The following is a 17,776-nucleotide window of genomic DNA, read 5'->3' as shown; positions in this document are numbered from 1 at the left end:
TTGCTGAAATACACTTCTTTAGAGCTGCAGTGTAAAAGAAACATCCCAGTCTGACCGTTCACGAGATTCTCTGGCAGTCACATTCCCAGCATCACTGTCACTGCTGGGACCTAGCGCGTTCACAGCGGGAGGCTCCAATGAGCCCACGGTTGCACCACTTGATTCCCCACACATCCCACTCACATCCAGTCAGACCAGGTTTCCTTACCAGTTTCGACCCTAGGTTTCCCTCAGCAGAGTCTGAGGTGTCCAATTCCACAAAGCAAGTTATTCATGGCGCAGTAACACAGAAACAGCCCAAGCTAGGTGGCTTTGAGGAGGGACCCCGAACAAAGGAACCCCTGGGGTTTTATACCCTCACAGTCCAAGCTGCACTCAAACGTTACTCTTCCTCCCGAGTCTTCAGCTCCTTCTGTGTCTCCCAGTGTCCATTCACCTGGCTTCTGTCACAGGTCTTCATGCCCTTTTTTATGCAAAGGTTTGGCAGCCCGGGACCTCTTGTCTCTCTGGGCTCCCAAGAATAGCTCAATCTGCATCTTGAACTGCAGTTTGAAAACCGTACTTCTTGAACCAATTGTATTCCTCAAGAGTGTTTTGTTGAATAAGAATTCCTCATGGTAGCCAACTCAAGGAATTATTAGCATACAGTTGAAATGGGTAATATGCCAGAACAGTAATATTTCAGAAAAAAAAAAATAACCTTCTTAATAAATAACTTCATTATGACAGTTGAATCCCAAGAAAAACTGACAGGAAGTTAGTTTCCAAATATTTGCAAACCTCTACACTGAAACTATCCCCGAAATTAACTAGTAACAAACTCAGAAGGATAGAAAAGTAGTTTCCATTATCACCAAGGTAGCATGGTGACATCCAGTTCTGGACCATGTGAGGAAAAAAAAAAGGAAAGGCAAAAAAAAGACAATTGATCAGGGGTTGTCATCAGACTTTAACCCGAAAGAATCATATAACACAGAAGGCAAAACTCTTTTAGAAGACAAAGGTATCAAGACATTCAATCAAAAATTATTTTCTGAAAGTAACTGGGTCCATGTCCCTAACATTTATAAAACAAGAACCACTGAATTCCACACAAAGATATTCTAAGATAGATCCAACATAGAAAGCAACGATTTTATAGCAAAAACTGGATAGAAATGACAGGGCTTTTTTGACAGAAAGGATGAGTGAAATATGTCTTACCAGTTCAAGTACACTGAAAATATGTTTTCCCCTTCTTGATGTAGAATGAGGTGAATTATGACAGCATTCCTAATGTTTTTAGTCAATCTGGTTTTTTAAAGGAAGGTACTCCATTACAGTTTCAGTCTGAAACAATTTTTTTTTGTTTTTCACAGTAAAGTCAATGGCTGTGAAAATCAACTTCCCCTTGTATCTTTTTCATATGTTTAATTAAACTCCTTGAAAGACCAGGGCTAAAGTTGATTGCCTATAACTGCATTTCAAAATGAAACTTCTAAAAATATTTTTCATAAATTATATGTGTTTTAATAGAAGGTAAACTGGAACTGACAAAACACACCAACATAATTGTCTTCCAACATAGTAAATAATTTTGGTGGTTTATTTTTTTTACCAGCATTTTTATAAAAGCATACCAAAAAAAAAAGAAAAAAGGTGGTGAAGAAAGGACCCAAAACATCTTTAAGGTAATCAGAGGGAATGATTTCTTTGTTTTGTTTCAGAGACCATTTAAAACATTGGTTTTTTCTTTCTTTCTAAGATAGCAATCAGTAGAAGGATGTTGACATGGCTGCAAATGGGTACATTTGAACACTCTTATTTCATGTATAAACTTATTAGTGTGAAGGTGCCTAATGGATCACTCCTGACAAATGAAGTGTAAAGAGGCATCACAATTTGCAAGGGGTAGGAAGACACCTTGGGGAGAGAAGGAAGGGACACACAGACCAGGTTGGACAATGCCTGCAACCCTCCCCCTGGCATTACCATCTCCCCCTGCAGTAGGCAGAGCATTCTCCCATGGGATGGATGCTGGGATCAGCCAGTGCCCCACTATTTGTAGGTGTTCCTTAATAATCTCTGGTCTCATGGTTTATCTGTTCTACGCCTGGTATCGATTCTGCACACATACTTCACTGACTCTCAATTAATAAAGTGCCATTACTAAATCAATAAACTGTTTCAATTCTGATTTTGTTTAAACTAAACAAATGGAGTAGTTTATCTCCCACAACAATTAGTTGTTTAGTTTTTGCTATTGTGTCCAGGAATTCCAATCAGAGATACCATTTGGTTAGACATTAAAAAAAGTAGTGGAACAAACATAGTTGTTGCTTTTCAAGTGTTTAAGAGTTTCAGCATTTCTTAAATTACTTTGCAATTTTAAAAACATTTCTTTATGAAGACTAGAGTGAGCAATGGATGTAAAAGACCGAAAACTTTATTTTCTTTGCTTGTTTGATGTTATTCATCTAACTATGATCATTAACTATGCTTTATCTTATTTTCCATTTTTCAGTTGACTTAATATTTTAAACATATTAGAATTTCAAAAATATTTTTCGCAATAGTTTCTACACAAAATATAAATTCTTTATTAACTGTATTGAAATTCAATAAATATCCTAGAGCCTGGCTTAACTTTAATGTTGCATTTAGAACTTATATTGTCTCATGTATTTTCTAAAGCCTACATTATCAATGATTATTCTAAGCTTTTTAATTAAGCAATAATTTTAATCAAGAGACTAGCCTAGCCAAGAGTTGCACATACACGTTTATCAGTAAGCTGCATGACCGGAAGTTCTACAGAAGCATATTTTTGTTTAACAGAGCAGTAACGGGGAAAAACCTACTTTTGCACATTTCCTTGGAGAACAAAGTGTAGTCATGACAAGGTATGCTGTTATGTAACAAAAAGTAATTTTCTCTTTCTTTCTCTATCTGTGTATTTGCACTAGGAAGCCCTGATCATGATCACTCCATTTTGGCTGACATACTAAAACAGATCCAGCATACAGATCCTGCCTCCAGGAGTCTGTAATTTCAGTTCTCAGGTCTAAGCAGTCAATGTCTTTAGGAAACAAATATTTAAAGGTATTTTTCTGAGTTATAATTCAGAAATATTTCATCCTACACACATAAATTTTTATTATTATCAATGGATATGCCTTGAACTTCTTTCATCCCAAATCAACAGTATTAAAACAAAGAAAACTTAATTACATGCAATAATAGTCAAATTGTATTATTTATAATTCAATTATTACTTCAAAGGCTTGAATTACAAGCATTCATCCGCTATTCTGGACATCTCTCCTATAAATTATACATCACAGCATGTAACAGTTGATCTTAAATATACTTGTCTTTTCTTGCACTTTCCTAACTAGATTTTATACCTATAAAAATATAATGTTGCTACTGCCTCACCACTTCCTACAAAATTATGACACCTGTCTCCAGGTTACAAACATTGCAGAGCAATGATTTAAGAAGAAGCCCTATACTTAGTTTCTTAGGACTTGGTTCATTCTTAGTCCTTATGTTCATATGTGTTTTCATGGACTGCAATCAGAAAACCCACATTTTTATAAGCTTCCTCTTTATATTTGATTTCATAAGGATTTTTTATACCTACCTCAAAACAAGATAAAGAATAATCAGGTGGTAAAGCCAGAACTTCCTCCGTGATTGTGGAAGAAGTTATATAAGGTATTTACCACAGTAACCGTCTCACATCCCACCACATTCCCCATCTCAGCCCCAGATTTTCACATCTGCTTCACTATGCACTCAAATATGCATGTAGCTTTAAGCATTTGAAGTTTCATTATCTTCCCCTATACTATTTCCATAGTAAAAATTATATGGATTCAATATTCTTGTCCTGTAGTTTCTCTCCTAACATGATTTCCACAGTAGGACCCTCATTCTGAAATTACCGGGATGTGGTTGCCTACATAGTTCTTCTCAAACATTCAAATTCAAGAGAAGGGGAAAAAAGATGATAATTATCTTATTTCCTCCACAGTGAATGTAGAGGTTTTTTGATGTACTCTCATCATGCTGTCCCAGAAATCAAAACTTATACTTGAAAGACACATTTCATGATCTCTTTCTTTCACAGCTGCTGCTCAGGGGCAGGAGAAGATAGAGATGTCAGAAAAGAAGGAATGAAGTTGAACTCTGGAAGAAGGGAGTTGGGGAGAGATGTTTTAGGTTTCAACATTTTTTCTCACAGTCCTATTTTGTTTTTAATTGACAATAAATTATATTATTAATCTTTTCCAAATCAAGTCTGCTTTTCCTGTGATGGTGATTCATAAGTGATCTCCCTGTCTTTATCTACACCTGTGAGTTTTCTGTCTTACTTTCCACTTTGTCCTGTTGAGGAGAGAGTGAATGAGCACCTGGGTGGGAATTTGTCAATGAGCCATCCTTAATCCATCACATATTCTTATGTCTTTTGTTTGGATAAGGAAACAAAGTACAATTTCATACCTATTTTTTGTATAGACTTGGAAGCAGAAGTTGTCCTTTCACACAGATCCTCCAAGCATATGCAGAGAGAACTCTGCAAATTTCATCTTGTGTTCAGCAGAAAAAAACAGTGGACACTCTTCACATGTGAACTTTACAAACCAACTTTACAAGAAAGAGAATAGCAACATAAGAAGATTGGGGGGGTATGGATCTAGTTTAAGAGACGGAAAACAGCATTGTGACAGTGCCTCCATGAACAAACACCTCATTCAAAAGCTAAAAAAAAGAGCTGAAAGCTTTTCTACTGCAATGTGGTTATCCCAGAATAACAGAAACTTACCACCTCAACAGAAAACATGAAGTAAATTCCTCTATGATTTTATTTACTTCACAATATTTAGTATAATATTCTGGACAATGTATGTGATGAATAATATAATGATTTCAAGTTAATGTTGCAAAACATTTTCAATCAAGGCACTGAGGTAGAAGGTGTATTTCTGTTAACAACAGAAATAGGTATTAACTGAAGATGATTCATGAATGGAAGGATTCATTTGAAACGTAATGATAAACCAAAATCAATAGTAAAATGTATTCACGTTTTCCTCACTGTGTATTGATTATAAAATCTGAACTGATGCTGCACAACAGAAATTAACTTCCATTTAGAAACATAAAATAAATACAGCAAATAAGGATATTGAAAAGAAAATTTTCAGTGATAAGTGTAGCTCTTACATAGTTTTTTTCAGAAGCGTTTGTTAGACCAGTTACATGTTCGATTACAAAATCTGAAATGAAAGCTGAGCAATTATATCCAGATATACATGAATATGGAACATGAAAAAAACCTGAGACAAAGTAACTACAGATTAAAGGATACAGTTTGAATCCCTGGATGACACTTCAGATAAAATGTACCAACGGAATGGGTTTATCTCCTCTGTCTATATCATCATAACTAATTTTTGTCAATTCACTTTCTAGAAATGTTGATACCAGAACATTTTCTATAATTTTTTTAGTCTTTCAGTTAACTGATATTATTAGGTCTTAAATTTAAGATATATATTTTTTGTAATATTGGAGTCAGTGGTACTATAGAGTTTTCACAAAACTGTAATAAAAGAACTGAACTGTATAAAGCACAAGATTGCTTTATAGATCAGTTGTTTGGTGAATTATTTTAGGTTCTTAATTATTGTAATTACATAGATTGTTAAAGAAAGTATGAGCTAAAATAAGGTGTCTATAATGGAATCTAAGACCGTGATTCTTATCATCTATGTTTTAATGGACAAGTAATAAATATCTGTAGCGGGTTAACCCTGGCCAGATGCCAGGTACGTACTAAAGCTACTCTCTCCCCTCTGCAACTGGACAGAGGAGAGAAAAAAAACCAGCTAAGAATTCATGAGTTGAGATAACAGCTGGGAGAGGTCAGTGACTGATTACCTTCGCAGGCAAAACAGACTCAAAGTGGGGATGGTACTTAAATTTATTACTAACAGGATAAGAACCAAAGAATGAGAAAGAAAACAGTCTTAAAAACACCTTCCCCCACCCCTCCTTCCTTCCATGTTCTCCCTCGTCTCCCCCAGGAGGATGGGGAATGGGGCTTGCAGTCAGTTGTTGCTTATGCTGCTGCTCAGGGAGAGGAGTCCTGCTCCCGTGGGGTCCCTCCCACGGGAGACAGTCCTTGATGAGCCTCTCTGGCATGAGTCCATCCCTCGAGCAGCAGTTCTTCTCAAACTTCTGTCCCATGGGTCACTCCTCCACGGGGTACAGTGCTTCATGAATGAGCTGTACCGATGTGGGTCCCCCACAGGGGCCACAAGTTCTATCCGGGAAAAACCTGCTCCAGTGTGGGCTTCCTTCTCCATGGGCTGCAGGTCTCTGGCAGGACCCTGCTCCCTCCTGGGCCTCCCATAGAGTCACAGTCCCCTTCATGCATCCACATGTTCCAGCATGGGCTCCTCCATGGGCTGAACATGGGTCTCTACACTCCAATTGTCCTCCATGGGCTGCAGGGGCACAGCTGCTCCACCATGGGCTGCACCACAGGCTGCAGGGGCCTCAGCTCCGGTGCCTGGAGCACCTCCTGCCCCTCCTTCTACACTGACCTTGGTGTCTACCTTGTTGTTCCCATGTTCTCATTCTGCTCTTCCCTGACTGGAATTCTTCCTGTGCCACAACCTTCTGTTCTTAAATATGTTATCACAGAGGCGTTACTATTACTCCTGATCGGCTTGGCCTTGGCCAGCAGCAGGAAGTCTGTCCTGGAGCCGGCTGGCATTGGCTCCACAGGGCAGGGGAAGCTTCTAACAGCTTCTAACTGAAGTCACCCCTGTAGCCCCCCAGCTACCAAAACCCAGCCACAGAAACCCACTTCAATATCTAAAGTAGATATCCTAGGATACCTTTACAGTAAATGAAAAGGAACACAAGTATACATAGAGTCAACCTTAAATGTCTTGCTCACACTTAACTGTTTATCCAAATATTAGGTGCCCAAGATAGGATAAAGTCTATCAAAAATGAGTTTAAAGAATATACTCTACAGATTAGGAATTCAGAATAAGACAGAGCTTAAAATAATGTAAAAAATAAGTGGGAAATAATATTGAATATTAAAAAAATGGTGCTAAATAGTAGAAACCAATCACTGGGAAGCAGTAATGCAAATAATCTGAATCAGTGATGGGATTACAATACAGAAATTCTTTCATCAAAAAGCAAGAACAGCATTCACAGTAGGATAATGATGCTCAAAACTTGACATTAAATACTAATGGCCTGCATACCTAATCTTTGACCTCTCCTGCCACCTAAGACAAAGTTCATATTTATGTACTCTATTACCACATATAGTCTGTGGTCAGAGAGACATTACTTTGATACTGTACAGTGTAAGTTTTCATCTGTTCTGTATAATCACAGAGTTCTCCCTAATGATGTATTTACATAAAACATATTTCTAGCCTAATTTCAACAGTGAAGTTAAGCAAAACTCTCAGAGAACCCAAGCAAAACCTTAGAAGTTATTTTTGCTGATGACGGTAATGAATGTTTTATAATACAAATATTGGATATTTTTGATTGTCTGCTTTTCCAAAAATTGAAATGAATATGTATATGTATATGCATCCCTATTTCACGCTGTGCTGTTCTTAACCTACTTGCATTTCTACTTTGATTTGACTTCTATTTCTGAAGTACTTAATAAAAAAGTGTATATATATACATACATGCATATATATATATGTATATTTTTCAAACTAAAAGTTTAGACAAACTTAATTTTAAAAAAAAAGATAATTTGTCCTCTACTAATCACAATTAAAAACAAACAATCAAACAACAAAAAACCACAAAAAACAAGCACACAGAAACAACAAATATTAATGGCCTTCATCAAACAAAATATGAACATGTGGGTAGAAAAATAAATGTATAGTTGATTTTTGCAAAGATTTCTAACTTGTGCTACTTGTTTTAAAAGGATTAAATTATTTCATCTCCATAGAAAGTTCATGAGCAAACCATGAAATTTGTAGCTTGATAAGAAATCAGGAAGCAGCAGATGTATTAGAGAGAGAAATCAATTGTGTGAGAGACTATGCATTTAATAGTTCAGTAGTTCTAAAGAACTCTATTCCTTAAGAAAAGATAAATTCATAAAATTCAAGGTTATTAATATTATCAAGTCTTTATGGTTGCAAAGCTCTTTTGGAACCAAAAGACAAAACATAAAACTTTTTAAAGTTAAAATAAAAGGATGCCAAATAAGACAAGATTATGAAAAGATTAAAAAAAATAAAAAAAATCAATAAAACATTTTTAATGAATGTTGCTATTTCTCTTACCCTGTGCTGTTATCATGCTTCAAAGAAGAACAATTTATTATTAGTTCTTAGGAAAATACCAGTAATAAATTAATTGTATTAAGCAAATTTCAATAAATTCTTTCAAAGATTTCTTATTTTAAAATAGATTAAAATGGATATCTTCTGCCATTGAATGAATTTAACTACTATATGCAATCACAGATTTATTTTTTCCTTTTAGTCTTCTAGAATCATGAGATCAAAATAGAGCATTTCAATATCTGTACAAAATCACCTGCTTTTAAAATTAACTTCTGCAGCACTTTATAGAAATAATTGTTTATTTATCATTCAAAAAGCATAGCAACTTTAACTTTGTGTAAGAAAATCCTGTGAGTGCTATTTATAACTCTATACATTTATAATTCCCTTAGACCATCAACAAACCAGACTCTTTGCAACAGGTTTCCTATGACTGGAAAATAGTCATTATTTTAAAACACTTCTCATTTCAGAGGAAAAACGCAATACTGCTAATGAAACAAACCGTTCTGTTTCTTTTCTACCCTCTTATTTTTCTTCTGAGACAAATGAAAGTGGTTTGCTGTATCTTCAGTACATACCTTGAATTAAATTTGTACGTTTGGTTTTTTTTGCCTGTGAAAGCAGAGACTATTCATAAATATACACACATACATGTGTGTGTACACATATGCACATTTCCTATATATCTAATATGAGGTGGTTTTAATGTAGCAGATTCTGCATTTACTTAGGTATATATGATTTTATGGTACAAAAATAACCCTCTTTAACACACCAACTAATCATCAGATATCAACGCTTTACTGTTTCCTTAGACAAATTATCAGGAAAAGGTATTTCTGAGATGACCATAGATTACACTGATACATTAAAAAGAGAAGAACAGAGAAAAAGTGTTGCCATTTTTCATTCAAGGAACAATAGGATTCAAAATGAAAAATAATTTTGTACTTAATTTAATAAAGTAGTTTTCATTTGAGACACAGAGTACAGTCAGTGGTGTTTATGAGAACAGATTAAATCACTTTTCAGATTTAGATAGTAGTTAGCCTAGAGAAACAGTCAATACTATTAGAATGAAAACATCTTTCTTATTAGAAACACAACTCATTACTAATTATTAGATATATTATTTTACCTGCTGCAAAGTTCCCAGTGACCTCAGCAAGATGAGGCTTTTGTGTCTAGTTTCACAACTATTTATAAAACTTCCATTGCTTACTACACAGATTTACTTTGTACATTTGAAATGGGCATTCTTTACAAGATTGATATACATATACGCATTTAGGAAAAACTACTGCATTGAACTTATGTCAAAGAACAAACACAAACAAATTATGCTTTTTATCACTTAGCAACTCTGCAAAAAAAAAGTTTTCTTGGAGACATACATATTCAATGATTCAAAACCAGAAATTGTTAAGTAGCAGATATAATTACCTAAATAAACGGTACCTTTAGTCTCATCATTCAGTAAAGACTCATAATTAAAAAATATTTTAACTATTATCATCTCTATAAAGATTTATAAAGATCTATAAATCATAAGCAGAACTCCTCTGTATTAGTTATAATCACAGGTTCCTCTCACCTATCCTTAGTTAAATATGTTAAATATACCAAAAGCAACTTTAAAAGCAGATCTTCCTTTCCTCTCTTAGCATGTTAGATATGTTTAATTTGTTAAAATAAATTTGTTAAAATCTTATTTCTCTAGTAAGCAGATCAGGAGCCCAGATGACTACAGCAGACTAGATATTTAGATGGTTAAATATCGATAAATAACTCCTTCCTCAAAATACACTCTTTTCTCTCAAGAGTTTATATGTAAACAAATCATATCAATAAATTCCTACTGCGAAATAGCTACAGTAGGCATTATGCCATGGTTGTGGCATATATGACAATATTTTAGTAGTGATATATAAATAGACAGGGGAACTGATAATTTGAGCAAGTTCTCAGAGCTTCCCCTTCGAAGCCATCTCCAAATCAGATGGGATACGGGGAGAGGAGTCCTGTGCTACTGTCATCTTTTCAATCCAGCTGCACCTGCATTGTTGGACCCTCGAAGAACTGTGACCTAACATATCTTCACCTGGTAGTAGCTGGGTAGACAGAAATTTAGGTAATAGACATCATTACTGTGCTTTATTTTTACCTCTAACTCTAAATTTAGCCACAAAACTTTTCAATACAGCAAACACTTAAGAGAGACACAAAGTTTTACTCTCATCTGATTTAAACCTATGGGATTCTTCTGTAAAGAAAACATCTGAATGCTTTGATTGTGTTTAATAAAATGACTGTTATTTTAGGAGCTAAATCTGAAAAGTAGACTTTAACATACAGGTGCATAACATGTAAATATATTGATACAGAAAAACCAGATCTACTAATACGCATAAACAGATGAAGCTATACTAGAGTTAATCTTTGAGCTGCTAAAACTTGTGGAAAATAGATTCAACTCACAAATCATTGCTGTAACACTATAAAGTAAATAAACAAAAATTCATTTCATGGTATTTCAATTTTTATGGTATTGTTTGAGATACAGTCTGTAGATTGCTATTACTTCTACTTTAAAAAATGGTGAGTGGTAGTGTGGATCTAGTTAAAGGTCTATCAGTTTTTCCATTATAAACCTCTATTTTAAAGTGTTTGGAACTCCACTATAAAATCTTCTTCAGATGAGTATGTTGTAAACAACTTACACACACAGAAACACAGACACAAGGAACATACCTATGATTTTCAAAGGTAATGCTACAAAAATTAATAAAAGTGAGACAAAAGAACAATGACCTGGATTTACTAGGAAACACATCTTGTTGAAGCAACATTAAAAGCCTGAAAATCGTAGTTAAACTCATGTTAAAAAAATGTTAGAAAATCAAAATATATGTAGATTTTCCCTGTAGAAGAATCAGAACAAGTCAGTAGTAACAGCACTTCTTTTCTAACAGACCTTTTGGGAGGCATCAGTAGATAAAGATGGTCCCAAAATAATTCTCATCCATCTTTCACCTATTCCATTAGAAAAGGGAGGTTATGTTGATCTTTTCCACATTATTTTTATGACTTATCATAACTCTCTCAATCTAGTCTTCTCACACTCATTGCTCTTGTACATATATAGTGAGATAGAGGGAGAAAGAAATAAAGGTTAAAACAATAGATTTAGCAGTAATGAGATGAGAAATTAAAATTCCTTAGGGAATTCTGAAACTATTTCTTAAAACATGAAATTTTGAATATTATTCTCTTTAAACCACTTTCAAGTAGAAACTTAAGCTTTTTTACGGAGGCAGAGAAAAGGTAAAGTACTGATTTAATATTCTTTCTGACACAAACTGCTTTAAAAGTAAAGGAAACATTGAAAATTTTTTTTACTAGCTATAGTGTTAATATATTCTTGGATTTTGTAATACACAAGGCCATGGAGGCTTTTATCCGCTAAATTTCTCTATATTATGGCATATTGTCATAAATACTGCAAAAAAATCTCCACTAGCAAGTATACTACCATAAATATTCTGACTATCACATATACCTATGATTAATAATATATATATATTAATAATATGTATATACACATGAGTTTTATATATATACATGTTATCACAAATTACTTTCAGCAAACAATACCATAGTATCAATAAGTAGTATGGCAGTGATCAATCATATAGCAACAACCAATAACAGCAACAACCAGATAGGTCCATAGTACAACAGGTTACTAGGAACTTACTTAGTGAAGCAACTTATCAACAATTAGAACAGTTGGTATACTTATGATAGATTGCTTACATGGATATATAGTACCTGTATCAAGCATATTAGGCAGATTTCAGAAGAGACTTATCCATCCCAGAGGAGAAGACAAACCAATTCAAAAGAGGGGCCCACCTCTCCCAAGGGTGGAAGGACAAAATGAACAAACCATGTTCCATGCTGCTGAGTCTAGGATCAGTCAGGCATCTCCAGTGACAGTCCCTGATCTCACAGAAAGTTCATGTGAAGTTCCGCCTTTTTATGTAAGGACAGTTATGGGCAGTATGGAAAGTTCTCAGAGAGAAAGGTTTCATTTTGCATAAAAATCGAGTCCTTTTCATATCACAGAGGCATAAGATGACACGATCACTTCAACCAGTCAATAAATGCTGTTTAGTTCTATTTTTTCACCTATAACAGCCAATGGATCATTATGATTTCTAATTTTTTCCAGATAAGTTTTTAGGTCAGACTGTATCTACCTTCTGAGATGGTAAGTTGCTGCTACAGTCTCTTGGTTTTTTGTGCATATCTACAGTGTATCAGGATGCCTCTACTTTCTAGGAACCCCAGCTATATATCAAGGGTGCCAGCTGCACTTTTCAAAGATTTTTTTCATTCCTAGGCTTAGTTCCCCAGCTAACAGTTCCCAGACTGGCAAAGATTTTCCCATTAAGCATTTTTCAGGAGACATTTTCTTTTGTTCAATAATTTCCCCCTTCTAACAAGGCCACCTCTTAGCTGCTCATATCACTTACTAACTCACCCAAATCACTGGAATGGTGTACTGACATACACAGACACCTCTATCTTAGGAATTATTACTTCTATAACAACTAGTTCAGTGGAGCCTTATGGTCAGGTATTAATGCTAAGGCTTCACACTTTGGAATGAGCATTTAATAGGCATTATGTAGAGAAAGAAAAGCAGAGGAGATGTTGAAGATCCTCCACCTGCATAAGCAAGTGTAAAACTAAAGGTGGACTTCCTTTCTAGAGAACTTTAATAGCAAACTAGAAATATAATCCTGGAAAAGGACAACTCAAAGCAAAGTATTAAAATACATCAAGGATGGTATATATTTTGATCTTAAGAAAATTTTTTTTATAAAATAAAGAGCAAAGTCAAAGAGTTTTCATCATTTTTTCTTGTATGTTAAAGTCAGTGGCTATACTTATCACACTACATATGCTTGAAATCAAATTCAAGATTTTAAGAAAACATCACTGACAAAGGAAATATTTTAAACATGGATCACAATAAACATCCTAATAAACAAAACCAATGCATAACATTTTTGCATGAGGCAGTGTTCCAATGGAGGTATGACAAAAAGTTTGAGTCCTTCTTTGAGGGCCTATCCTCACCAAGGTTATTTTGAAGGACAAGAAAAAAAGCATTGGTTTGGGTAGAAAGAAATTTACTTCATAATTATAATACTAGTAAGGGGGAGATTTTTCAACACGTCACCTTTTTCCTTTTCTCAAGTTGAAGGAGCTGACCAGTCATACATGAAGTGCATGTAACTTTGTCTTAAGAAATGCTATAAGTGTCTCCCCTGCAATCACAAGCTTCAAGTGGAATTTGCAAATCTTTATCTTCCCAGGGATTTCTCCTGTTTCTCTGTTACTGGTTTTTTTTTTTTTTTTCACTTAAATCAGACAATATTAATGGGCATGACTGTAGATTTCATTTGATGCAGCTGTGCATTTACACACCGTTTGTGCATAAAAGTATCCACCTGTTCATTAACAGCTGATTTAAATATGTTTAGATACTTGTTTTCAGCTAAACAATTTCACTGAGAACACAGTACTGATACTGTGCCAGTGTGGTCTGCATGAAATCCTGAAGACATCATATCACTCTTGTTCTTGCCAACAGTGCCAACAGAGTTTTTAATGATCTGGTGATAGCTTTGACACCTGGACAACTACTGGACAAAAAGGGACATGCAATTATGCCTGAGAGATGTTCTTACAATACAAAATTTCTAAGACCCTACTTTTCTCTCATAGCTGCCATTGGTACTCAGCTTCAGCTAGTCTTGTGTAGCTGCACAGGAGTTCTGGGTCTTCATCTTTTTTAAGTTGTTGGTTTCGATCTTTCCAATCAGCTTTGTAGATATATAAATACATCTAAAATGTTAATTTTCAAATAAGACATCTTTTATTTATTATTAAGCCCATTTCCACATATTATCTCTTTACATTATGATTGATTTCAATTGACTATGGATTATTTTTATGCACACTGCACTGTTTCTCTTTATGGTTTCAAGAAATGAAGGGAAAAAATTACCTATGAATTTGGATTGTTAATACGAACTGAAAATGAATGTACACAGTACTAAGTTCTTTACTACTCCTGTTAGCTAAGTACAGCTTCCATGCTGGTTGCATAGCAGACCTTCATTGGCCTGTTTAAGCCAAAATGCACTCCTGTGCCAAGTTTAATTCATATTTGCTTTTTCAAGCTGCTCTCTAAACTGGAGGACTTAGGGAATCTGTATTTTCTCAGCTGTTATTTGAATAGGGATTGCCCTCAAATCATACTTAGAGGTTTTCCTATCAGAAGTTTTGTATAAATTGACTCCTGGAGTTTGTGTCAGAGGAAGGACAGGTTCAAAGGTGATGACTCGAAAACTACAAGAGAGGCCTAAAACATATCTCTGCAATTTCTCTTAACACAGGTCAGAAGAGTGAAAGAAAATGAAATACAGTTTAACACACCAACACGTACATAAAATAATTTTAATAGTAGCTTTTTCTTTCAATAGAAATTTCTCCAAAGCCATGAGGTGATAATCTTCTAATGCAAGGTCTATGTTTAATTCTAATTACAACCTTTCCTCCCCCTTTAGAAGCTGTCAGTTACACGTGTTTTATTGTGCCATTTCTCCTAACATTTTCCTCCTAAAACCACTGTTCAGCCATGACCTTAGAACGAATAAAAGACTTTCTCTAGTCAAATGCAGTGTTTGTATTTTACAGATAGGTCTTCTGACCTGTTACTTAGACATCAAACAGTTACAGCAATAGCTACTCAGAAAAGCATATCAAACCACTGTCAGTTGTTGTGGTATCCTGTGGCTAGTGGCCAGAATTTGATACCTTGGTGCATGAAACTCTGTAGTGCATTTTGCTTGTTGCTAATAATGAGCCTGGGTATTGAGTCAAAGGAAAAATAAGACTGTATTGCTTGGCAACTTTACAGTAAAGGTTTAGAAAGGTACACCTTCCAAAAATATTTTTTTATTATGAAATTGGTTACTTGATTTTTCTGGGACAGAGAGGAGCTTTAGCTTTTTAAACATCTTGGTAAAAAATATATTCAGGACCCAATGAAATGTTTCCCTTTTGTGCTGGTAGATATCTGTATCCCATATACAGGCATAATTTTTGTGCTCTTATCTTCTTGTCCTACCACTGGGAATTACACAGAGGAGTCTGGCTCTGTTTGTTCCCTCCAGTCAGGTATTTATGCAAACTGATGATGTTACCTTTTAGCCTTCTATTCTTCTAGATAAAAAGTCCTCAGTCTCTTAGCTTCTTTTCACATGACAAATACTTCAAGCTCTCAGTCATCTTTGTGGTACTTTGTTGGAAGGGCAGGGCAGGGCAGGGCAGGGAAGGGAAGGGAAGCTCCACATATACCATCTGATAGTGATTAGTAATTTCAGTATGTTCATAGTACTGTTTGGCTCACCTATCATCCTAAGTAGGAAACATGCAATCTTGTTGAGGTAAAAAGTTACCCCCTCTTGATTACATACAGACAGAATCTGGAAAAGTGGAAAATTTTCAACCCAAGGGATGCAGGAAATCAAATAAAATAAAACAAAAAAGTCATAAAGCACTTCCATTTTTAAAAGTAAGCTAACCAGAAAATATTTTAAAAATGTGTCAGAGAAGTCAACAAAACTAGGAAGCTATAGTAGAGTTGATGCACTGCTTCAGTGGTGAAGATCAATGAGAGAAGTATTGGTGGTCTAACAGCAGTTTCCTTTAAACCTGTATAACAGTGAGTCATGGAGGAAAAGCAAGAGGAGAAAAAAGAACGGAAAGAATTGGATAAGTTTATAATGAGTACTCAAAAGGCTGTGAACTCTGAGAGTGCTAGACTCATATTAACTACTCAAAGCAGCCCGCATAGTTCCAGTTCAGGAATCTGAAGAACATATTAAGAATTCTGTGTTATGTTAACTTGTAGATACTTTTGTAAGGCAGAATTTCTTCTGCATGCCAATCTTTTTGCGTCTCTCCGACAATAAAAAGAGGTAGGAAAATCTCTGTGCATTTTATGGCCGTCATACAGATTTTGTATACATATCACAGTTACCCCTCTGTGTACAAGTCAAGATCTCTGTCTTTGTTAAAAAATTATTTGGTAACAAAAATATCAATTTTATTGTGTATGAGCATTAATATTTCCAAATGTTTTTATGTGGATCTCCTTTTCTTAGGAGAAAATTAAGTAACTTGGTTAACCCCAGATTAATTTGAATTCAGTGTCACATTCACTGTTCTACTTGCACGTGTCAATATTCAAAACCAGATATTGGATCTTCAACACAACTTACACTATTTTATCACTACAAACCTTTATACCACTTTTAAATCTTCTTGACCTAAAAAACTCCTCCAAAGCAGGCAATTTGTGCATCATAAACTGAACTAATTAAATCTTTTGCAATTAGTGATTTTGCTATAGCTTGAAATAGACTTTCTTCTTAGAATGTAAGGAAGGCTGTAAAGATATAAAGAAGAATATATATCTCCTCATTATATATATATATGATGAATATATAAGATGAATTATTAGGTTCATATCTTTCAGAAATTTACATATATGTGACAAGAAGTCCCACTTAATAAGCCAGCATGAACCTCGTGTTAGTTTTAGTGCTTCAGTGAATGACAAGACAAAAAGAAATTAGAAAAGAAAGGACCATTGTTAAATATGAAAAAGGAGATAATTTGCATTCTATAAAAAACTGTTTTGAAGTTGCCTAAAGTAAAAAGCAGATACACATAACAGTGCCTTTCTAAAGAACTGTGTGATGTTCCTGAAAAATGATGAGATTATTTCTTCCCATTGCAGAATCACTGTGATCAAGAAGATTAAAAGAAATAGATGATTAAAAGAAACACACACATACATACAGTTCAATGTTGATCTTGAAAAATTGTGACCTGCCAGCAAGCTACAGTGTTTCATATTCATAATAAGACAGTTAAAGGCAAATTTGCCTTTCAGAGAGCTTTGGGAAACAACATACCTAATCTGTGGTACACAGAGGAGAAAAACCTCAGAAATTAAATATTTGCTCTTCAGTTGATTGCTAACAGCCACTCATTGCGTATGTCTAGTGATTAATAACTTGAACTTCCCAGTTTTACCCACTGTAAATTGATTTATCTTCCCAGAATCTAATAATGTCATAAATATAGATAAAAATCATTACCTTGGAATGAATGCAAAAACTTACAGCATGCGCTCTGGACAATTATGAATACTTTGTATTTTGAGATTACAATGATACCTATTAGGAAAAAAGCCACAACAAAAACCCCAAACACAACAAATATTTCAGTACATAAGTACCATGAAGCACTTCTATTTTGAAAAGTATTATGTTTGTAATAAA

This window comes from Chiroxiphia lanceolata, chromosome 1 (genome assembly GCF_009829145.1).
Source record: "Chiroxiphia lanceolata isolate bChiLan1 chromosome 1, bChiLan1.pri, whole genome shotgun sequence".
Lineage (NCBI taxonomy): Eukaryota > Metazoa > Chordata > Aves > Passeriformes > Pipridae > Chiroxiphia > Chiroxiphia lanceolata.
Note: the sequence above shows the minus strand (reverse complement) of the source record.